Source organism: Anomaloglossus baeobatrachus, chromosome 12, assembly GCF_048569485.1.
Source record: "Anomaloglossus baeobatrachus isolate aAnoBae1 chromosome 12, aAnoBae1.hap1, whole genome shotgun sequence".
NCBI classification, from domain to species: Eukaryota; Metazoa; Chordata; class Amphibia; order Anura; family Aromobatidae; genus Anomaloglossus; species Anomaloglossus baeobatrachus.
The window spans coordinates 22,446-45,477 of NC_134364.1; the positions used below are offsets into that span (position 1 = coordinate 22,446).

The following is a 23,032-nucleotide window of genomic DNA, read 5'->3' on the forward strand; positions in this document are numbered from 1 at the left end:
GGATGGTGGACCTCAGTGACCCTGTGTTATGGCTCTGTCTCTGCAGTTGTATAGTGTGGAGCAGTATGGTGGACCTCAGTGACCCTGTGTTATGGCTCTGTCTCCACAGTTGTGCAGTGTGGAGCAGTATGGTGGACCTCAGTGACCCTGTGTTATGGCTCTGTCTCTGCAGTTGTATAGTGTGGAGCAGTATGGTGGACCTCAGTGACCTTGTGTTATGGCTCTGTCTCTGCAGTTGTATAGTGTGGAGCAGTATGGTGGACCTCAGTGACCCTGTGTTATGGTTCTGTCTCTGCAGTTGTGCAGTGTGGAGCAGTATGGTGGACCTCAGTGACCCTGTGTTATGGCTCTGTCCCTGCAGTTGTATAGTGTGGAGCAGTATGGTGGACCTCAGTGACCCTGTGTTATGGCTCTGTCTCTGCAGTTGTATAGTGTGGAGCAGTATGGTGGACCTCAGTGACCCTGTGTTATGGCTTTGTCTCTGCAGTTGTATAGTGTGGAGCAGTATGGTGGACCTCAGTAACCCTGTGTTATGGCTCTGTCCCTGCAGTTGTATAGTGTGGAGCAGTATGGTGGACCTCAGTGACCCTGTGTTATGGCTCTGTCTCTGCAGTTGTATAGTGTGGAGCAGTATGGTGGACCTCAGTGACCCTGTGTTATGGCTTTGTCTCTGCAGTTGTATAGTGTGGAGCAGTATGGTGGACCTCAGTGACCCTGTGTTATGGCTCTGTCCCTGCAGTTGTATAGTGTGGAGCAGTATGGTGGACCTCAGTGACCCTGTGTTATGGCTCTGTCTCTGCAGTTGTATAGTGTGGAGCAGTATGGTGGACCTCAGTGACCCTGTGTTATGGCTTTGTCTCTGCAGTTGTATAGTGTGGAGCAGTATGGTGGACCTCAGTGACCCTGTGTTATGGCTCTGTCTCTGCAGTTGTATAGTGTGGAGCAGTATGGTGGACCTCAGTGACCCTGTGTTATGGCTCTGTCTCTGCAGTTGTATAGTGTGGAGCAGTATGGTGGACCTCAGTGACCCTGTGTTATGGTTTTGTCTCTGCAGTTGTATAGTGTGGAGCAGTATGGTGGACCTCAGTGACCCTGTGTTATGGCTCTGTCCCTGCAGTTGTGCAGTGTGGAGCAGTATGGTGGACCTCAGTGACCCTGTGTTATGGCTTTGTCTCTGCAGTTGTGCAGTGTGGAGCAGTATGGTGGACCTCAGTGACCCTGTGTTATGGCTCTGTCTCTGCAGTTGTATTGTGTGGAGCAGTATGGTGGACCTCAGTGACCCTGTGTTATGGCTCTGTCTCCGCAGTTGTATAGTGTGGAGGAGTATGGTGGACCTCAGTGACCCTGTGTTATGGCTTTGTCTCTGCAGTTGTATAGTGTGGAGCAGTATGGTGGACCTCAGTGACCCTGTGTTATGGCTCTGTCTCTGCAGTTGTATAGTGTGGAGCAGTATGGTGGACCTCAGTGACCCTGTGTTATGGCTTTGTCTCTGCAGTTGTATAGTGTGGAGCAGTATGGGGGACCTCAGTGACCCTGTGTTATGGCTCTGTCTCTGCAGTTGTATAGTGTGGAGCAGTATGGTGGACCTCAGTGACCCTGTGTTATGGCTCTGTGTCTGCAGTTGTATAGTGTGGAGCAGTATGGTGGACCTCAGTGACCCTGTGTTATGGCTCTGTCTCTGCAGTTGTATAGTGTGGAGCAGTATGGTGGACCTCAGTGACCCTGTGTTATGGCTTTGTCTCTGCAGTTGTATAGTGTGGAGCAGTATGGTGGACCTCAGTGACCCTGTGTTATGGCTCTGTCTCCGCAGTTGTATAGTGTGGAGCAGTATGGTGGACCTCAGTGACCCTGTGTTATGGCTTTGTCTCCGCAGTTGTATAGTGTGGAGCAGTATGGTGGACCTCAGTGACCCTGTGTTATGGCTTTGTCTCTGCAGTTGTATAGTGTGGAGCAGTATGGTGGACCTCAGTGACCCTGTGTTATGGCTCTGTCTCCGCAGTTGTATAGTGTGGAGCAGTATGGTGGACCTCAGTGACCCTGTGTTATGGCTTTGTCTCCGCAGTTGTATAGTGTGGAGCAGTATGGTGGACCTCAGTGACCCTGTGTTATGGCTCTGTCTCTGCAGTTGTATAGTGTGGAGCAGTATGGTGGACCTCAGTGACCCTGTGTTATGGCTCTGTCTCTGCAGTTGTATAGTGTGGAGCAGTATGGTGGACCTCAGTGACCCTGTGTTATGGCTTTGTCTCTGCAGTTGTATAGTGTGGAGCAGTATGGTGGACCTCAGTAACCCTGTGTTATGGCTTTGTCTCCGCAGTTGTGCAGTGTGGAGCAGTATGGTGGACCTCAGTGACCCTGTGTTATTGCTCTGTCTCCGCAGTTGTATAGTGTGGAGCAGTATGGTGGACCTCAGTGACCCTGTGTTATGGCTTTGTCTCTGCAGTTGTATAGTGTGGAGCAGTATGGTGGACCTCAGTGACCCTGTGTTATGGCTTTGTCTCTGCAGTTGTATAGTGTGGAGCAGGATGGTGGACCTCAGTGACCCTGTGTTATGGCTTTGTCTCTGCAGTTGTATAGTGTGGAGCAGTATGGTGGACCTCAGTGACCCTGTGTTATGGCTTTGTCTCTGCAGTTGTATAGTGTGGAGCAGTATGGTGGACCTCAGTAACCCTGTGTTATGGCTTTGTCTCCGCAGTTGTGCAGTGTGGAGCAGTATGGTGGACCTCAGTGACCCTGTGTTATGGCTCTGTCTCTGCAGTTGTATAGTGTGGAGCAGTATGGTGGACCTCAGTGACCCTGTGTTATGGCTTTGTCTCTGCAGTTGTATAGTGTGGAGCAGGATGGTGGACCTCAGTGACCCTGTGTTATGGCTCTGTCTCTGCAGTTGTATAGTGTGGAGCAGTATGGTGGACCTCAGTGACCCTGTGTTATGGCTCTGTCTCCACAGTTGTATAGTGTGGAGCAGTATGGTGGACCTCAGTGACCCTGTGTTATGGCTCTGTCTCTGCAGTTGTATAGTGTGGAGCAGTATGGTGGACCTCAGTGACCCTGTGTTATGGCTCTCTCTCTGCAGTTGTATAGTGTGGAGCAGTATGGTGGACCTCAGTGACCCTGTGTTATGGCTCTGTCTCTGCAGTTGTATAGTGTGGAGCAGTATGGTGGACCTCAGTGACCCTGTGTTATGGCTCTGTCCCTGCAGTTGTATAGTGTGGAGCAGTATGGTGGACCTCAGTGACCCTGTGTTATGGCTTTGTCTCTGCAGTTGTATAGTGTGGAGCAGGATGGTGGACCTCAGTGACCCTGTGTTATGGCTCTGTCTCTGCAGTTGTATAGTGTGGAGCAGTATGGTGGACCTCAGTGACCCTGTGTTATGGCTTTGTCTCTGCAGTTGTATAGTGTGGAGCAGTATGGTGGACCTCAGTGACCCTGTGTTATGGCTCTGTCTCCGCAGTTGTATAGTGTGGAGTAGTATGGTGGACCTCAGTGACCTTGTGTTATGGCTCTGTCTCTGCAGTTGTATAGTGTGGAGCAGTATGGTGGACCTCAGTGACCCTGTGTTATGGCTCTGTCTCTGCAGTTGTATAGTGTAGCGCAGTATGGTGGACCTCAGTGACCCTGTGTTATGGCTCTGTCTCTGCAGTTGTATAGTGTGGAGCAGTATGGTGGACTTCACTGACCCTGTGTTATGGCTCTGTCTCTGCAGTTGTATAGTGTGGAGCAGTATGGTAGACCTCAGTGACCCTGTGTTATGGCTCTGTCTCTGCAGTTGTATAGTGTGGAGCAGTATGGTGGACCTCAGTGACCCTGTGTTATGGCTCTGTCTCTGCAGTTGTATAGTGTGGAGCAGTATGGTGGACCTCAGTGACCCTGTGTTATGGCTTTGTCTCTGCAGTTGTATAGTGTGGAGCAGTATGGTGGACCTCAGTGACCTGTGTTATGGCTTTGTCTCCGCAGTTGTATAGTGTGGAGCAGTATGGTGGACCTCAGTGACCCTGTGTTATGGCTCTGTCTCTGCAGTTGTATAGTGTGGAGCAGTATGGTGGATCTCAGTGACCCTGTGTTATGGCTCTGTCTCTGCAGTTGTATAGTGTGGAGCAGTATGGTGGACCTCAGTGACCCTGTGTTATGGCTCTGTCTCTGCAGTTGTATAGTGTGGAGCAGTATGGTGGACCTCAGTGACCCTGTGTTATGGCTCTGTCTCTGCAGTTGTATAGTGTGGAGCAGTATGGTGGACCTCAGTGACCCTGTGTTATGGCTTTGTCTCAGCAGTTGTATAGTGTGGAGCAGTATGGTGGACCTCAGTAACCCTGTGTTATGGTTCTGTCTCTGCAGTTGTATAGTATAGTGTGGAGCAGTATGGTGGACCTCAGTGACCCTGTGTTATGGCTTTGTCTTTGCAGTTGTATAGTGTGGAGCAGTATGGTGGACCTCAGTGACTGTCACAAACCACCGGGGGGGTCACTCAGAAATCCCCCGCGCTGGCTACCAGTACGTCACAATCGGGGGTAACAAGTGGGGGTCACCCCTCCTTTATACCTCCCGACCGACAGACAGAGCACGTGACGCGCTCTCTAGCGCCCCTCTTATAGTCAGGCCAATTATGGAATTGCCCGACAATAAGCAAGGAGGCCGCTATACTACTTATGCCGATTATTGAAGGGTCCCCGGTGAGAGTAGGGTATATATTCCCCCGACCTCCGCGGGCGGAATATATAAAATCTCCCCGAATCTCACTGGCCTCCCCACAATAATCCTTGGCACAATTCGCTGCCACCAACCGATTTACGGTAACTATTAGCCGAACACACAGACGTGGGATTCAAGATCGAGATAACAGAACAGCCCAAGATTAATTATATAATTTAATCAGCCTAAAGCACACTAGAACTACAATATATACAATAGGGAATCTACAGAATATACATATGTCAGAGTACAGTTACAATCAAAGCATGGGTTACAAACAGGCATACACAGTTCCAGCAGTTACCTTGTTGCGTCTGGCCACAGGGGGGCGCTGTAGACCAGGTTTCTAGGATCCTTCCCACAGATGTTTCCTACACGTGCCCCCAGCGAAAGAACCCTGGAAAATGGCCGAAGTAGGGTTATCAACCTGGGCAGATCCAGGTCCCCTCCTACCTTAGTGACCTCAGAGGGAGCACTGCTCCACCCCTGGCTGGAGTTATGGACAAAATCCACAACATGGAATATGGCCATAACTTGGCCTGGGAGCGTCGTAGGCGGACGCCAATGCTCTCATTGTGACAGTTATGAATTTAGCTACAGAACGAGGGGACTCATGACCTGTCTGCCAGTTCCCCATTGGCTGATATCACGCCTGGGGCATTTCCCAATGTCCTGCTCCCATAAAAAGGGTGTGCCGGCATCGTCCGCATGCGGAGACTCCATTTTTATGGTTGCCATATTTATCGGAAATATGGCTTGCGAGATATGAACCATTTTTTACTGGAGTCGTTCTGTCTAGCTAGTTCCATAGCCTTGCTAATGAGATACAACTCTTGTTACAGGGTGACGGCAGGGAGTCATCCTGTGTCCATTGTTCCCACACCACCTCATTTCCATATCACAGGACATGGCCATGGAGGTGTAACACCTTCACAGATGCTGGACATTGAGAACAAGAAGGGAGGGGGCACTGCCAGGGAGTGATGAGGGATTATGACTGGAGTCATAATTCATCTTCATATCCCGGGATTTGCCTCACACCTCCCCCCTTTTGAGGGCGCTAGGGGGCAGCACACTCCGGTGTTCCCCCGTGCGCCCCTCCGCGACCTCTCCTTGTCGGGACAGCCCGTCTGCGTTACCGTGGTCACGGCCCCTTTTGTGGCGAATGGTGAAGTTGTATTGCTGGAGCGCAAGGCTCCATCGCAACAATCGCCCATTCGTCCCAGAGACGGTGTGCAACCAGCTGAGGGGATTGTGGTCCGTCTCCACGATGAAGTGGCGCCCGTATAGATAGGGTTGCAGACGCTGCAGGGCCCACACTATGGCCAGGCACTCCTTCTCCATCGTGGAATAGGCAACTTCCCTTGGTAACAGCTTCCTGCTCAGGTACAAGACTGGGTGCTCTTGGCTCGCAGAGTCCACCTGGCTGAGCACCGCACCGAGGCCGAAGTCACTGGCGTCGGTCTGTACTACAAACGGCCGCGTGAAGTCGGCTGCCTGTAGCACGGGCGGGCTGGACAGGGCGTCCTTTAGGGCCCGGAAGGCTGTCTCGCAGTCCATTGTCCAATCGACTGCAGAGGGCAGCTTCTTCTTGGTGAGGTCCGTCAAGGGCTTTGCCAGGCTACTATAGCATGGAACAAACCTCCTATAGTACCCAGCGGTCCCCAAGATGGACATCACCTGCTTCTTGGTCCTGGGGGTGGGCCAGGATGCGATGGCTTCCACTTTCTCAGGCTCGGGCTTCAGTGTTCTCCCACCTACCCGGTGACCGAGGTACTGGACCTCGCTCATGGCCAGCTGACACTTTCCCGGCTTGATGGTCAAACCTGCCCGGTGGATCCGCCTGAGCACCTGTGCTAGATGCTCTAGGTGGTCCTCCCAGGTGGGACTGAAGACGGCAATGTCATCCAGGTACGCGGCCGCGTACCCTTCAAGTCCCTTGAGCAGGGTGTTGACCATCCGCTGGAAAGTGGCAGGGGCATTCCTCATCCCGAATGGCATCACCGTGGACTCGTACAGTCCAAATGGGGTAATAAAGGCAGAGCGTTCCCTGGCCTTGCGAGTCAGGGGGATCTGCCAATATCCCCGGCTCAGATCCATGATGGTCAGGTACTGAGCCCCGGCCAACTGATCGAGCAGGTCATCGATGCGTGGCATTGGGTACGCATCGGCGACCGTGACAGCATTGAGCCCCCTGTAGTCCACGCAGAACCGAGTGGTTCGGTCCTTCTTAGGGACGAGGACTACAGGCGAGGCCCAAGCGCTGTTGGATGCCTGGATCACCCCCAGCTTCAGCATCTCGTCAATCTCCTGGCGCATGTGTTGCTGCACCTCCAGGGAGACCCGATATGCTGAACGCCGGATCGGGGGATGATCCCCCGTGTCCACGTGATGGACAGCCAAGTCAGTCCTTCCGGGCTGGTTGGTAAACAACCCCCGGAAGGGGTGTAGGGTGGCCCACAGCTGGGACCGTTGGTCCTCCAAGAGCTGGTGGCCAACCTCCACATCCTCAATGGATCCGCCTGCCCTAACCTGGGCTAGCATATCCAAGAGGGTTTCCGCTTCTCCCTCCTCGGGCAGGTTGCACACTGGGAGCGCACATGCCTCCCGCTCATGATGTGCCTTCATCATGTTCACATGGAAGGGCTTCCGCCTTCCACGGGCAGGGTCCAGGGTGACCAGGTACGTTACAGGGTTGAGCTGCTGGTACACGAGGTATGGGCCTTCCCAGGCTGCCTGAAGCTTGTCCTGTGGTACGGGGACCAGTACCCACACCTTTTGACCCACTTGGTAGGTCCTCTCACAAGCGTTCTGGTCGTACCAACGCTTCTGATCGGCCTGGGCTTGAGCCATATTGTCGTGTACCAGTTGCGTCAAGGCCTGCATTTTGTCCCGGAAGCGCATGACATACTCGATAACCGACACTCCAGGGGTGGCCAAATCCCCTTCCCAAGCCTCTTTCACCAGAGCCAGGGGGCCCCGCACACGTCGCCCGTACAGGAGCTCAAACGGTGAGAATCCTGTTGAGGCCTGTGGAACCTCCCGGTAAGCAAATAACAGGTGTGGGAGATACCGCTCCCAGTCACGCCCATGGGAGTCGACCAACATCTTAAGCATCTGCTTTAAGGTGCCATTGAACCGCTCGCACAGGCCATTAGTCTGTGGATGGTACGGGCTGGCCACCAGATGTCGCACCTGGACTTGCTTACAGAGGGCCTCCATCAGCTGGGACATGAATTGGGTCCCCCGGTCAGTGAGCATTTCCTGGGGAAAACCCACTCGGGAGAAAATCTCCAGCAATGCGGTGGCCACCTTGTCAGCCCGAATGGACGACAAGGCCACTGCTTCTGGGTACCGGGTGGCATAGTCCACTACCGTCAGTATGAAGCGTTTCCCGGAGCTGCTGGGGATGGCCAGCGGGCCGACCAGATCCACAGCCACCCTCCTGAAAGGCTCATCGATGATTGGCAGAGATACTAGTGGGGCTTTGGGGCGTGGCCCCGCCTTCCCCACTCTCTGACAGGTTTCACACGAACGGCAGTAGGCAGCCACATCGGCCCCCATTTTTGGCCAGTAGAAATGCTGGTTTAACCTGGCCTTGGTCTTAGCGATCCCTAGGTGTCCGGCCATCGGAATCTCATGTGCGATCCGCAACAACTCCGTCCGGAACGGATAGGGTACCACCAACTGTCGGTCCCTGGGCCACGCCTCCGGTGAACCCTGCTGGACCGTGGCCCGGTACAGCCGTCCTTGGTCCCAGACCACTCGCTCCGGGTCCGAGTCCGAGGGAGGCTGTGCCGCCTGCTCCTTAAGAGCTTTCAGGCTGTCGTCAGCTTCTAACGCTGCCTGAAACCCCTGACTAGATGTGGCCAGAATCGACGAGACTGTCACATCTTCAGTCAGTACCCCGGGACCTGTGTCCTGGCCTCCACCTGACTCGGCTGCCACTTGGTCAGAAGGGGAAGAGCTATCGGACCTCCGGGAGGCCCCTTGGCTTCCAGCACTCCCACTGCGGGTGACAGCGGCCACAGCCGCTGCGACCGTGGGTCGTGCCTGCTCCTCCTCCGTTCCTGACCAAGTCGCCGGTTCAGGCAGACCTACCTGGCTTCCTGACACCCCGGTTGTGGGGGAACCAAGCACCGAGATCTTACCTGGGAGCACTTCCGCTCCTGGACCGGCCCCAATCTCACCTGCCTGTTCCCCTCCTGCAGCAACAGAACCCCGCTGTGAAATCTCTGGGGACCCCACATTTGCTGTGGTAGCCCCCACCCCACACACTGGTCCTCCCCCTGCAGCACCCTGCTCTCTGCTTATCCCTGCAGAGGGCAACAGATCCCAGCTCACAGGCTGGTTACTTGTAGAGGCATTGTCACACCTTTCTCTGACCCCCTCCCCTGTCACAGCTGCAGCTGAGTGTGTGTCTATGGTGTCTATGCAAGCAGAAATATCAGAGTTCACTCCCTCCTCCCTTACATCATTCATAGATAACACATTAACATTGTCCGGAGGCATGTCAGTACTGGCTGAAGGTTCAGCCCTTGGTTGGGGCCCAAACTGGGAGGTTATCTGCCCCAAATCTGTCCCAAGTAGCACGTTTGCAGGGATCCGATCAGTTACCCCCACCTCCCTCACCCCTCGCCCTGCGCCCCAGTCCACATAAATGTCAGCAACAGGCAGCGCCGGGTCAATGCCTCCAATCCCGGAGACAGCGAGGGTTTTTCCAGGGATCAAGTCTTGGGGGGACACCATCTCAGGCCGCACCAGAGTCACCTCCGAGGCGCTGTCTCGCAGTCCTATGGTCACAGACCGGCCGACGGTGACAGGTTGGAAGCTGTCCAGGGACCTACCACCACCCCCACCCACACAATACACCTTGGGCGGCCCTTGGGACGGGGACGGAGCCGGGGCCTTGGGACGCTGAGGGCACATGGCCTTGAAGTGTCCAGGTAGGTTGCACTGGTGGCACCGTCTTGGCTCTGCCACGGGCCTGGAGAGGGGAGTTGAGGGGGACACCCCCTGCAGTCTAGGGGCAGGTGGGGCAGTCGCAGAATTCATCTTACCCCCTCTCCAGGTGCTGCTGGTGGCTGCTCTCCTGGCCTCAGGGGCCCGGTTGTTGGTGTAGTCATCGGCAAGGGCAGCTGTAGCCGTGGACCCCTTTGGCTTCTGGTCTCGGATGAACTGGCGGAGATCCTCAGGGCAGTTCCACAAGAGTTGCTCCGTGATGAACAAGTCCAGGATCTCCGGTCCGGTGGAAAGCTGCAGGCCTTGGGTCCAGTGGTCGGCAGCTCGGGCAAGTGCCCGCCGGTGGTCAGCCCAGGAGTCCTTTGGTCCCTTCTGTAGGCTCCGGAACTTCTTGCGGTAGGACTCTGGAGTGAGGTTGTACTGTTGGATCAGGGCCCGCTTGATGGTGTCGTAGCCCTGATCTGCCTCAGCAGGCAAGTCCCCAAGGATATCCAGGGCCTTACCCCTTAAACGGGGGGTCAGGTATTTGGCCCACTGGTCCTTGTCCAGATGGTGCTGCAAGCAAGTCCGTTCAAAAGCAGTCAAGAAAGAGTCCAAGTCTCCATCCTTCTCCAGCACTGGGAAGTCCTCAACACGGACCTTTGGAAGTTTGGTGTCTCGAAGGTCACGTGTGGCTGATGAGGGCCGGAGCTGAGCTAGCTGCAGCTGGTAGTCACGGTCTGCCTGTCGCTCTCGCTCTTCACGCGCTGCCTGCCGCTCTCGCTCCGCAGCCTCACGCTCTGCGTGCCGCTCTGCCCTGCGCTCTGCCAGGAGTTCCTTGTAGCCCTTCTGGTCTCCAGCCTGGAGAAGGGCCATAGCCATTTGAAGAAGGCTATCCGAGCCTCCCAGGCTCGGTGGAATGGCACGTGGTGATCTGCGGCACGCTGCAGAGCTAGGCGATTCACTGTCCCTTTCAGAGCGGAGGGCTGGCATCTGGCTCGTTGAGGAACCTTGGGTGAGCTCCTCCTCATCTTGTCCAGCAGTGCCAGGTTGCGCAATGTCCTCGGCAGAACGGTTTTCTGGCGTCGAGCTCCTGGAGGACTCGTGGGCAACCTCCTCATTGCTGTCCACAGCACCGTCCTCCCTCTCTTCGGCTCCTGCCTTAGCATTGGCCAGTTGCATAGCTCTGCTCCTGGTGCCATCAGCCATTCTTGCAGACTTTTGGTCACTGACACAGAACTGACACCTGATGCCTCCACACACCTTACAGTATCTGCACTCTGACACTCTAGTGTTGAGCTAGTCTGAAGACCCCAGCAGCCACAGCTGCTGCAGGCAGTCTTTAGTGTCTGGGAGTATGGGTCTCACACTCACACACACTATTATCTCGATCCCACCGCTTGCCACCAATATGTCACAAACCACCGGGGGGGTCACTCAGAAATCCCCCGCGCTGGCTACCAGTACGTCACAATCGGGGGGTAACAAGTGGGGGTCACCCCTCCTTTATACCTCCCGACCGACAGACAGAGCACGTGACGCGCTCTCTAGCGCCCCTCTTATAGTCAGGCCAATTATGGAATTGCCCGACAATAAGCAAGGAGGCCGCTATACTACTTATGCCGATTATTGAAGGGTCCCCGGTGAGAGTAAGGTATATATTCCCCCGACCTCCGCGGGCGGAATATATAAAATCTCCCCGAATCTCACTGGCCTCCCCACAATAATCCTTGGCACAATTCGCTGCCACCAACCGATTTACGGTAACTATTAGCCGAACACACAGACGTGGGATTCAAGATCGAGATAACAGAACAGCCCAAGATTAATTATATAATTTAATCAGCCTAAAGCACACTAGAACTACAATATATACAATAGGGAATCTACAGAATATACATATGTCAGAGTACAGTTACAATCAAAGCATGGGTTACAAACAGGCATACACAGTTCCAGCAGTTACCTTGTTGCGTCTGGCCACAGGGGGGCGCTGTAGACCAGGTTTCTAGGATCCTTCCCACAGATGTTTCCTACACGTGCCCCCAGCGAAAGAACCCTGGAAAATGGCCGAAGTAGGGTTATCAACCTGGGCAGATCCAGGTCCCCTCCTACCTTAGTGACCTCAGAGGGAGCACTGCTCCACCCCTGGCTGGAGTTATGGACAAAATCCACAACATGGAATATGGCCATAACTTGGCCTGGGAGCGTCGTAGGCGGACGCCAATGCTCTCATTGTGACAGTTATGAATTTAGCTACAGAACGAGGGGACTCATGACCTGTCTGCCAGTTCCCCATTGGCTGATATCACGCCTGGGGCATTTCCCAATGTCCTGCTCCCATAAAAAGGGTGTGCCGGCATCGTCCGCATGCGGAGACACCATTTTTATGGTTGCCATATTTATCGGAAATATGGCTTGCGAGATATGAACCATTTTTTACTGGAGTCGTTCTGTCTAGCTAGTTCCATAGCCTTGCTAATGAGATACAACTCTTGTTACAGGGTGACGGCAGGGAGTCATCCTGTGTCCATTGTTCCCACACCACCTCATTTCCATATCACAGGACATGGCCATGGAGGTGTAACACCTTCACAGATGCTGGACATTGAGAACAAGAAGGGAGGGGGCACTGCCAGGGAGTGATGAGGGATTATGACTGGAGTCATAATTCATCTTCATATCCCGGGATTTGCCTCACAGTGACCCTGTGTTATGGCTTTGTCTCTGCAGTTGTATAGTGTGGAGCAGTATGGTGGACCTCAGTGACCCTGTGTTATGGCTCTGTCTCTACAGTTGTATAGTGTGGAGCAGTATGGTGGACCTCAGTGACCCTGTGTTATGGCTCTGTCTCTGCAGTTGTATAGTGTGGAGCAGTATGGTGGACCTCACTGACCCTGTGTTATGGCTCTGTCTCTGCAGTTGTATAGTGTGGAGCAGTATGGCGGACCTCACTGACCCTGTGTTATGGCTCTGTCTCTGCAGTTGTACAGTGTGGAGCAGTATGGTGGACCTCAGTGACCCTGTGTTATGGCTCTGTCTCTGCAGTTGTATAGTGTGGAGCAGTATGGTGGACCTCACTGACCCTGTGTTATGGCTCTGTCTCTGCAGTTGTATAGTGTGGAGCAGTATGGCGGACCTCACTGACCCTGTGTTATGGCTCTGTCTCTGCAGTTGTATAGTGTGGAGCAGTATGGTGGACCTCAGTGACCCTGTGTTATGGCTCTGTCTCTGCAGTTGTATAGTGTGGAGCAGTATGGTGGACCTCAGTGACCCTGTGTTATGTTTCTGTCTCTGCAGTTGTATAGTGTGGAGCAGTATGGTGGACCTCAGTGACCCTGTGTTATGGCTCTGTCTCTGCAGTTGTATAGTGTGGAGCAGTATGGTGGACCTCAGTGATCCTGTGTTATGGCTCTGTCTCTGCAGTTGTATAGTGTGGAGCAGTATGGTGGACCTCAGTGACCCTGTGTTATAGCTTTGTCTCTGCAGTTGTATAGTGTGGAGCAGTATGGTGGACCTCAGTGACCCTGTGTTATGGCTCTGTCTCTGCAGTTGTATAGTGTGGAGCAGTATGGTGGACCTCAGTGACCCTGTGTTATGGCTTTGTCTCTGCAGTTGTATAGTGTGGAGCAGTATGGTGGACCTCAGTGACCCTGTGTTATGGCTCTGTCTCCGCAGTTGTGCAGTGTGGAGCAGTATGGTGGACCTCAGTGACCCTGTGTTATGGCTTTGTCTCTGCAGTTGTATAGTGTGGAGCAGTATAGTGGACCTCAGTGACCCTGTGTTATGGCTTTGTCTCTGCAGTTGTATAGTGTGGAGCAGTATGGTGGACCTCAGTAACCCTGTGTTATGGCTCTGTCTCTGCAGTTGTATAGTGTGGAGCAGTATGGTGGACCTCAGTGACCCTGTGTTATGGCTCTGTCTCTGCAGTTGTATAGTGTGGAGCAGTATGGTGGACCTCAGTGACCCTGTGTTATGGCTCTGTCTCTGCAGTTGTATAGTGTGGAGCAGTATGGTGGACCTCAGTGACCCTGTGTTATGGCTCTGTCCCTGCAGTTGTATAGTGTGGAGCAGTATGGTGGACCTCAGTGACCCTGTGTTATGGCTCTGTCTCTGCAGTTGTGCAGTGTGGAGCACTATGTTGGACCTCAGTGACCCTGTGTTATGGCTCTGTCTCTGCAGTTGTGCAGTGTGGAGCAGTATGGTGGACCTCAATGACCCTGTGTTATGGCTTTGTCTCCGCAGTTGTATAGTGTGGAGCAGTATGGTGGACTTCAGTAACCCTGTGTTATGGCTCTGTCTCTGCAGTTGTGCAGTGTGGAGCAGTATGGTGGACCTCAGTGACCCTGTGTTATGGCTTTGTCTCTGCAGTTGTATAGTGTGGAGCAGTATGGTGGACCTCAGTGACCCTGTGTTATGGCTTTGTCTCTGCAGTTGTATAGTGTGGAGCAGTATGGTGGACCTCAGTGACCCTGTGTTATGGTTCTGTCTGCAGTTGTGCAGTGTGGAGCAGTATGGTGGACCTCAGTGACCCTGTGTTATGACTCTGTCTCTGCAGTTGTATAGTGTGGAGCAGTATGGTGGACCTCAGTGACCCTGTGTTATGGCTCTGTCTCTGCAGTTGTATAGTGTGGAGCAGTATGGTGGACCTCAGTGACCCTGTGTTATGGCTCTGACTCTGCAGTTGTATAGTGTGGAGCAGTATGGCGGACCTCAGTGACCCTGTGTTATGGCTTTGTCTCTGCAGTTGTGCAGTGTGGAGCAGTATGGTGGACCTCAGTGACCCTGTGTTATGGCTCTGTCTCTGCAGTTGTATAGTGTGGAGCAGTATGGTGGACCTCAGTGACCCTGTGTTATGGCTCTGACTCTGCAGTTGTATAGTGTGGAGCAGTATGGCGGACCTCAGTGACCCTGTGTTATGGCTTTGTCTCTGCAGTTGTGCAGTGTGGAGCAGTATGGTGGACCTCAGTGACCCTGTGTTATGGCTCTGTCTCTGCAGGTGTATTGTGTGGAGCAGTATGGTGGACCTCAGTGACCCTGTGTTATGGCTTTGTCTCTGCAGTTGTATAGTGTGGAGCAGTATGGTGGACCTCAGTGACCCTGTGTTATGGCTCTGTCTCTGCAGTTGTATAGTGTGGAGCAGTATGGTGGACCTCAGTGACCCTGTGTTATGGCTCTGTCTCTGCAGGTGTATTGTGTGGAGCAGTATGGTGGACCTCACTGACCCTGTGTTATGGCTCTGTCTCTGCAGTTGTATAGTGTGGAGCAGTATGGTGGACCTCAGTGACCCTGTGTTATGGCTTTGTCTCTGCAGTTGTATAGTGTGGAGCAGTATGGTGGACCTCAGTGACCCTGTGTTATGGCTCTGTCTCTGCAGTTGTATAGTGTGGAGCAGTATGGTGGACCTCAGTGACCCTGTGTTATGGCTCTGTCTCTGCAGTTGTATAGTGTGGAGCAGTATGGTGGACCTCAGTGACCCTGTGTTATGGCTTTGTCTCTGCAGTTGTATAGTGTGGAGCAGTATGGTGGACCTCAGTGACCCTGTGTTATGGCTCTGTCTCTGCAGTTGTATAGTGTGGAGCAGTATGGTGGACCTCAGTGACCCTGTGTTATGGCTTTGTCTCTGCAGTTGTATAGTGTGGAGCAGTATGGTGGACCTCACTGACCCTGTGTTATGGCTCTGTCTCTGCAGTTGTATAGTGTGGAGCAGTATGGTGGACCTCAGTGACCCTGTGTTATGGCTTTGTCTCTGCAGTTGTATAGTGTGGAGCAGTATGGTGGACCTCAGTGACCCTGTGTTATGGCTTTGTCTCTGCAGTTGTATAGTGTGGAGCAGTATGGTGGACCTCAGTGACCCTGTGTTATGGCTTTATCTCTGCAGTTGTGCAGTGTGGAGCAGTATGGTGGACCTCAGTGACCCTGTGTTATGGCTTTGTCTCTACAGTTGTATAGTGTGGAGCAGTATGGTGGACCTCAGTGACCCTGTGTTATGGCTTTATCTCTGCAGTTGTGCAGTGTGGAGCAGTATGGTGGACCTCAGTGACCCTGTGTTATGGCTTTGTCTCTACAGTTGTATAGTGTGGAGCAGTATGGTGGACCTCAGTGACCCTGTGTTATGGCTCTGTCTCTGCAGTTGTATAGTGTGGAGCAGTATGGTGGACCTCAGTGACCCTGTGTTATGGCTCTGTCTCTGCAGTTGTATAGTGTGGAGCAGTATGGTGGACCTCAGTGACCCTGTGTTATGGCTTTGTCTCTGCAGTTGTATAGTGTGGAGCAGTATGGTGGACCTCAGTAACCCTGTGTTATGGCTTTGTCTCTGCAGTTGTATAGTGTGGAGCAGTATGGTGGACCTCAGTGACCCTGTGTTATGGCTCTGTCTCTGCGGTTGTATAGTGTGGAGCAGTATGGTGGACCTCAGTAACCCTGTGTTATGGCTTTGTCTCTGCAGTTGTATAGTGTGGAGCAGTATGGTGGACCTCAGTAACCCTGTGTTATGGCTTTGTCTCTGCAGTTGTATAGTGTGGAGCAGTATGGTGGACCTCAGTGACCCTGTGTTATGGCTCTGTCTCTGCAGTTGTATAGTGTGGAGCAGTATGGTGGACCTCAGTGACCCTGTGTTATGGCTCTGTCTCTGCAGTTGTATAGTGTGGAGCAGTATGGTGGACCTCAGTGACCCTGTGTTATGGCTTTGTCTCAGCAGTTGTATAGTGTGGAGCAGTATGGTGGACCTCAGTAACCCTGTGTTATGGTTCTGTCTCTGCAGTTGTATAGTATAGTGTGGAGCAGTATGGTGGACCTCAGTGACCCTGTGTTATGGCTTTGTCTTTGCAGTTGTATAGTGTGGAGCAGTATGGTGGACCTCAGTGACCCTGTGTTATGGCTTTGTCTCTGCAGTTGTATAGTGTGGAGCAGTATGGTGGACCTCAGTGACCCTGTGTTATGGTTCTGTCTCTGCAGTTGTATAGTGTGGAGCAGTATGGTGGACCTCACTGACCCTGTGTTATGGCTCTGTCTCTGCAGTTGTATAGTGTGGAGCAGTATGGCGGACCTCACTGACCCTGTGTTATGGCTCTGTCTCTGCAGTTGTACAGTGTGGAGCAGTAGGGTGGACCTCAGTGACCCTGTGTTATGGCTCTGTCACTGCAGTTGTATAGTGTGGAGCAGTATGGTGGACCTCAGTGACCCTGTGTTATGGCTCTGTCTCTGCAGTTGTATAGTGTGAAGCAGTATGGTGGACCTCAGTGACCCTGTGTTATGGCTCTGTCTCTGCAGTTGTATAGTGTGGAGCAGTATGGTGGACCTCAGTGACCCTGTGTTATGGCTTGGTCTCTGCAGTTGTATAGTGTGGAGCAGTATGGTGGACCTCAGTGACCCTGTGTTATGGCTCTGTCTCTGCAGTTGTATAGTGTGGAGCAGTATGGTGGACCTCAGTGACCCTGTGTTATGGCTCTGTCTCTGCAGTTGTATAGTGTGAAGCAGTATGGTGGACCTCAGTGACCCTGTGTTATGGCTCTGTCTCTGCAGTTGTATAGTGTGAAGCAGTAGGGTGGACCTCAGTGACCCTGTGTTATGGCTCTGTCTCTGCAGTTGTATAGTGTGGAGCAGTATGGTGGACCTCAGTGACCCTGTGTTATGGCTCTGTCTCTGCAGTTGTATAGTGTGAAGCAGTATGGTGGACCTCAGTGACCCTGTGTTATGGCTCTGTCTCTGCAGTTGTATAGTGTGGAGCAGTATGGTGGACCTCAGTGACCCTGTGTTATGGCTTTGTCTCTGCAGTTGTATAGTGTGGAGCAGTATGGTGGACCTCAGTAACCCTGTGTTATGGCTCTGTCTCTGCAGTTGTATAGTGTGGAGCAGTAGGGTGGACCTCAGTGACCCTGTGTTATGGCTCTGTCTCTGCAGTTGTATAGTGTGGAGCAGTATGGTGGACCTCACTGACCCTGTGTTATGGCTCTGTCTCTGCGGTTGTACAGTGTGGAGCAGTAGGGTGGACCTCAGTGACCCTGTGTTATGGCTCTGTCACTGCAGTTGTATAGTGTGGAGCAGTATGGTGGACCTCAGTGACCCTGTGTTATGGCTCTGTCTCTGCAGTTGTATAGTGTGGAGCAGTATGGTGGACCTCAGTGACCCTGTGTTATGGCTTTGTCTCAGCAGTTGTATAGTGTGGAGCAGTATGGTGGACCTCAGTAACCCTGTGTTATGGTTCTGTCTCTGCAGTTGTATAGTATAGTGTGGAGCAGTATGGTGGACCTCAGTGACCCTGTGTTATGGCTTTGTCTTTGCAGTTGTATAGTGTGGAGCAGTATGGTGGACCTCAGTGACCCTGTGTTATGGCTTTGTCTCTGCAGTTGTATAGTGTGGAGCAGTATGGTGGACCTCAGTGACCCTGTGTTATGGTTCTGTCTCTGCAGTTGTATAATGTGGAGCAGTATGGTGGACCTCACTGACCCTGTGTTATGGCTCTGTCTCTGCAGTTGTATAGTGTGGAGCAGTATGGCGGACCTCACTGACCCTGTGTTATGGCTCTGTCTCTGCAGTTGTACAGTGTGGAGCAGTAGGGTGGACCTCAGTGACCCTGTGTTATGGCTTTGTCTCTGCAGTTGTATAGTGTCGAGCAGTATGGTGGACCTCACTGACCCTGTGTTATGGTTCTGTCTCTGCAGTTGTATAGTGTGGAGCAGTATGGTGGACCTCACTGACCCTGTGTTATGGCTCTGTCTCTGCAGTTGTACAGTGTGGAGCAGTATGGTGGACCTCCGTGACCCTGTGTTATGGCTCTGTCTCTGCAGTTGTATATTGTGGAGCAGTATGGTGGACCTCAGTGACCCTGTGTTATGGCTTTGTCTCTGCAGTTGTATAGTGTGGAGCAGTATGGTGGACCTCAGTGACCCTGTGTTATGGCTCTGTCTCTGCAGTTGTATAGTGTGGAGCAGTATGGTGGACCTCAGTGACCCTGTGTTATGGCTCTGTCTCTGCAGTTGTATAGTGTGGAGCAGTATGGTGGACCTCAGTGACCCTGTGTTATGGCTTTGTCTCTGCAGTTGTACAGTGTGGAGCAGTATGGTGGACCTCAGTGACCCTGTGTTATGGCTCTGTCTCTGCAGTTGTATAGTGTGGAGCAGTATGGTGGACCTCAGTGACCCTGTGTTATGGCTCTGTCTCTGCAGTTGTATATTGTGGAGCAGTATGGTGGACCTCAGTGACCCTGTGTTATGGCTTTGTCTCTGCAGTTGTATAGTGTGGAGCAGTATGGTGGACCTCAGTGACCCTGTGTTATGGCTCTGTCTCTGCAGTTGTATAGTGTGGAGCAGTATGGTGGACCTCAGTGACCCTGTGTTATGGCTCTGTCTCTGCAGTTGTATAGTGTGGAGCAGTATGGTGGACCTCAGTGACCCTGTGTTATGGCTCTGTCTCTGCAGTTGTATAGTGTGGAGCAGTATGGTGGACCTCAGTGACCCTGTGTTATGGCTCTGTCTCTGCAGTTGTATAGTGTGGAGCAGTATGGTGGACCTCAGTGATCCTGTGTTATGGCTCTGTCTCTGCAGTTGTATAGTGTGGAGCAGTATGGTGGACCTCAGTGACCCTGTGTTATGGCTTTGTCTCTGCAGTTGTATAGTGTGGAGCAGTATGGTGGACCTCAGTGACCCTGTGTTATGGCTTTGTCTCTGCAGTTGTATAGTGTGGAGCAGTATGGTGGACCTCAGTGACCCTGTGTTATGGCTCTGTCTCTGCAGTTGTATAGTGTGGAGCAGTATGGTGGACCTCAGTGACCCTGTGTTATGGCTCTGTCTCTGCAGTTGTATAGTGTGGAGCAGTATGGTGGACCTCAGTGACCCTGTGTTATGGCTTTGTCTCTGCAGTTGTATAGTGTGGAGCAGTATGGTGGACCTCAGTGACCCTGTGTTATGGCTCTGTCTCCGCAGTTGTGCAGTGTGGAGCAGTATGGTGGACCTCAGTGACCCTGTGTTATGGCTTTGTCTCTGCAGTTGTATAGTGTGGAGCAGTATGGTGGACCTCAGTGACCCTGTGTTATGGCTTTGTCTCTGCAGTTGTATAGTGTGGAGCAGTATGGTGGACCTCAGTGACCCTGTGTTATGGCTCTGTCTATGCAGTTGTATAGTGTGGAGCAGTATGGTGGACCTCAGTGACCCTGTGTTATGGCTCTGTCTCCGCAGTTGTATAGTGTGGAGCAGTATGGTGGACCTCAGTGACCCTGTGTTATGGCTCTGTCTCTGCAGTTGTATAGTGTGGAGCAGTATGGTGGACCTCAGTGACCCTGTGTTATGGCTCTGACTCTGCAGTTGTATAGTGTGGAGCAGTATGGCGGACCTCAGTGACCCTGTGTTATGGCTTTGTCTCTGCAGTTGTGCAGTGTGGAGCAGTATGGTGGACCTCAGTGACCCTGTGTTATGGCTTTGTCTCTACAGTTGTATAGTGTGGAGCAGTATGGTGGACCTCACTGACCCTGTGTTATGGTTCTGTCTCTGCAGTTGTATAGTGTGGAGCAGTATGGTGGACCTCACTGACCCTGTGTTATGGCTCTGTCTCTGCAGTTGTACAGTGTGGAGCAGTATGGTGGACCTCCGTGACCCTGTGTTATGGCTCTGTCTCTGCAGTTGTATATTGTGGAGCAGTATGGTGGACCTCAGTGACCCTGTGTTATGGCTTTGTCTCTGCAGTTGTATAGTGTGGAGCAGTATGGTGGACCTCAGTGACCCTGTGTTATGGCTCTGTCTCTGCAGTTGTATAGTGTGGAGCAGTATGGTGGACCTCAGTGACCCTGTGTTATGGCTCTGTCTCTGCAGTTGTATAGTGTGGAGCAGTATGGTGGACCTCAGTGACCCTGTGTTATGGCTTTGTCTCTGCAGTTGTACAGTGTGGAGCAGTATGGTGGACCTCAGTGACCCTGTGTTATGGCTCTGTCTCTGCAGTTGTATAGTGTGGAGCAGTATGGTGGACCTCAGTGACCCTGTGTTATGGCTCTGTCTCTGCAGTTGTATATTGTGGAGCAGTATGGTGGACCTCAGTGACCCTGTGTTATGGCTTTGTCTCTGCAGTTGTATAGTGTGGAGCAGTATGGTGGACCTCAGTGACCCTGTGTTATGGCTCTGTCTCTGCAGTTGTATAGTGTGGAGCAGTATGGTGGACCTCAGTGACCCTGTGTTATGGCTCTGTCTCTGCAGTTGTATAGTGTGGAGCAGTATGGTGGACCTCAGTGACCCTGTGTTATGGCTCTGTCTCTGCAGTTGTATAGTGTGGAGCAGTATGGTGGACCTCAGTGACCCTGTGTTATGGCTCTGTCTCTGCAGTTGTATAGTGTGGAGCAGTATGGTGGACCTCAGTGACCCTGTGTTATGGCTCTGTCTCTGCAGTTGTATAGTGTGGAGCAGTATGGTGGACCTCAGTGACCCTGTGTTATGGCTTTGTCTCTGCAGTTGTATAGTGTGGAGCAGTATGGTGGACCTCAGTGATCCTGTGTTATGGCTCTGTCTCTGCAGTTGTATAGTGTGGAGCAGTATGGTGGACCTCAGTGACCCTGTGTTATGGCTTTGTCTCTGCAGTTGTATAGTGTGGAGCAGTATGGTGGACCTCAGTGACCCTGTGTTATGGCTTTGTCTCTGCAGTTGTATAGTGTGGAGCAGTATGGTGGACCTCAGTGACCCTGTGTTATGGCTCTGTCTCTGCAGTTGTATAGTGTGGAGCAGTATGGTGGACCTCAGTGACCCTGTGTTATGGCTCTGTCTCTGCAGTTGTATAGTGTGGAGCAGTATGGTGGACCTCAGTGACCCTGTGTTATGGCTTTGTCTCTGCAGTTGTATAGTGTGGAGCAGTATGGTGGACCTCAGTGACCCTGTGTTATGGCTCTGTCTCCGCAGTTGTGCAGTGTGGAGCAGTATGGTGGACCTCAGTGACCCTGTGTTATGGCTTTGTCTCTGCAGTTGTATAGTGTGGAGCAGTATGGTGGACCTCAGTGACCCTGTGTTATGGCTTTGTCTCTGCAGTTGTATAGTGTGGAGCAGTATGGTGGACCTCAGTGACCCTGTGTTATGGCTCTGTCTATGCAGTTGTATAGTGTGGAGCAGTATGGTGGACCTCAGTGACCCTGTGTTATGGCTCTGTCTCCGCAGTTGTATAGTGTGGAGCAGTATGGTGGACCTCAGTGACCCTGTGTTATGGCTCTGTCTCTGCAGTTGTATAGTGTGGAGCAGTATGGTGGACCTCAGTGACCCTGTGTTATGGCTCTGACTCTGCAGTTGTATAGTGTGGAGCAGTATGGCGGACCTCAGTGACCCTGTGTTATGGCTTTGTCTCTGCAGTTGTGCAGTGTGGAGCAGTATGGTGGACCTCAGTGACCCTGTGTTATGGCTTTGTCTCTACAGTTGTATAGTGTGGAGCAGTATGGTGGACCTCAGTGACCCTGTGTTATGGCTCTGACTCTGCAGTTGTATAGTGTGGAGCAGTATGGCGGACCTCAGTGACCCTGTGTTATGGCTTTGTCTCTGCAGTTGTGCAGTGTGGAGCAGTATGGTGGACCTCAGTGACCCTGTGTTATGGCTTTGTCTCTGCAGTTGTATAGTGTGGAGCAGTATGGTGGACTTCAGTGACCCTGTGTTATGGCTCTGTCTCTGCAGTTGTATAGTGTGGAGCAGTATGGTGGACCTCAGTGACCCTGTGTTATGGCTTTGTCTCTGCAGTTGTATAGTGTGGAGCAGTATGGTGGACCTCAGTGACCCTGTGTTATGGCTCTGTCTCTGCAGTTGTATAGTGTGGAGCAGTATGGCGGACCTCAGTGACCCTGTGTTATGGCTTTGTCTCTGCAGTTGTGCAGTGTGGAGCAGTATGGTGGACCTCAGTGACCCTGTGTTATGGCTCTGTCTCTACAGTTGTATAGTGTGGAGCAGTATGGTGGACCTCAGTGACCCTGTGTTATGGCTTTGTCTCTGCAGTTGTATAGTGTGGATCAGTATGGTGGACCTCAGTGACCCTGTGTTATGGCTTTGTCTCTGCAGTTGTATAGTGTGGAGCAGTATGGTGGACCTCAGTGACCCTGTGTTATGGCTCTGTCTCTGCGGTTGTATAGTGTGGAGCAGTATGGTGGACCTCAGTGACCCTGTGTTATGGCTTTGTCTCTGCAGTTGTATAGTGTGGAGCAGTATGGTGGACCTCAGTGACCTGTGTTATGGCTTTGTCTCTGCAGTTGTATAGTGTGGAGCAGTATGGTGGACCTCAGTGACCCTGTGTTATGGCTCTGTCTCTGCAGTTGTATAGTGTGGAGCAGTATGGTGGACCTCAGTGACCCTGTGTTATGGCTCTGTCTCTGCAGTTGTATAGTGTGGAGCAGTATGGTGGACCTCAGTGACCCTGTGTTATGGCTCTGTCTCTGCAGTTGTATAGTGTGGAGCAGTAT

General features: G+C 52.5%; 1 protein-coding gene across 1 annotated transcript in view; it reads left to right on the forward strand.

Moving 5' to 3' along the window:
• Positions 1-23,032, forward strand: part of ABCD4 (ATP binding cassette subfamily D member 4) — a 235,596-nt gene that overhangs the window by 19,073 nt on the left and 193,491 nt on the right. The window lies entirely within an intron of this gene.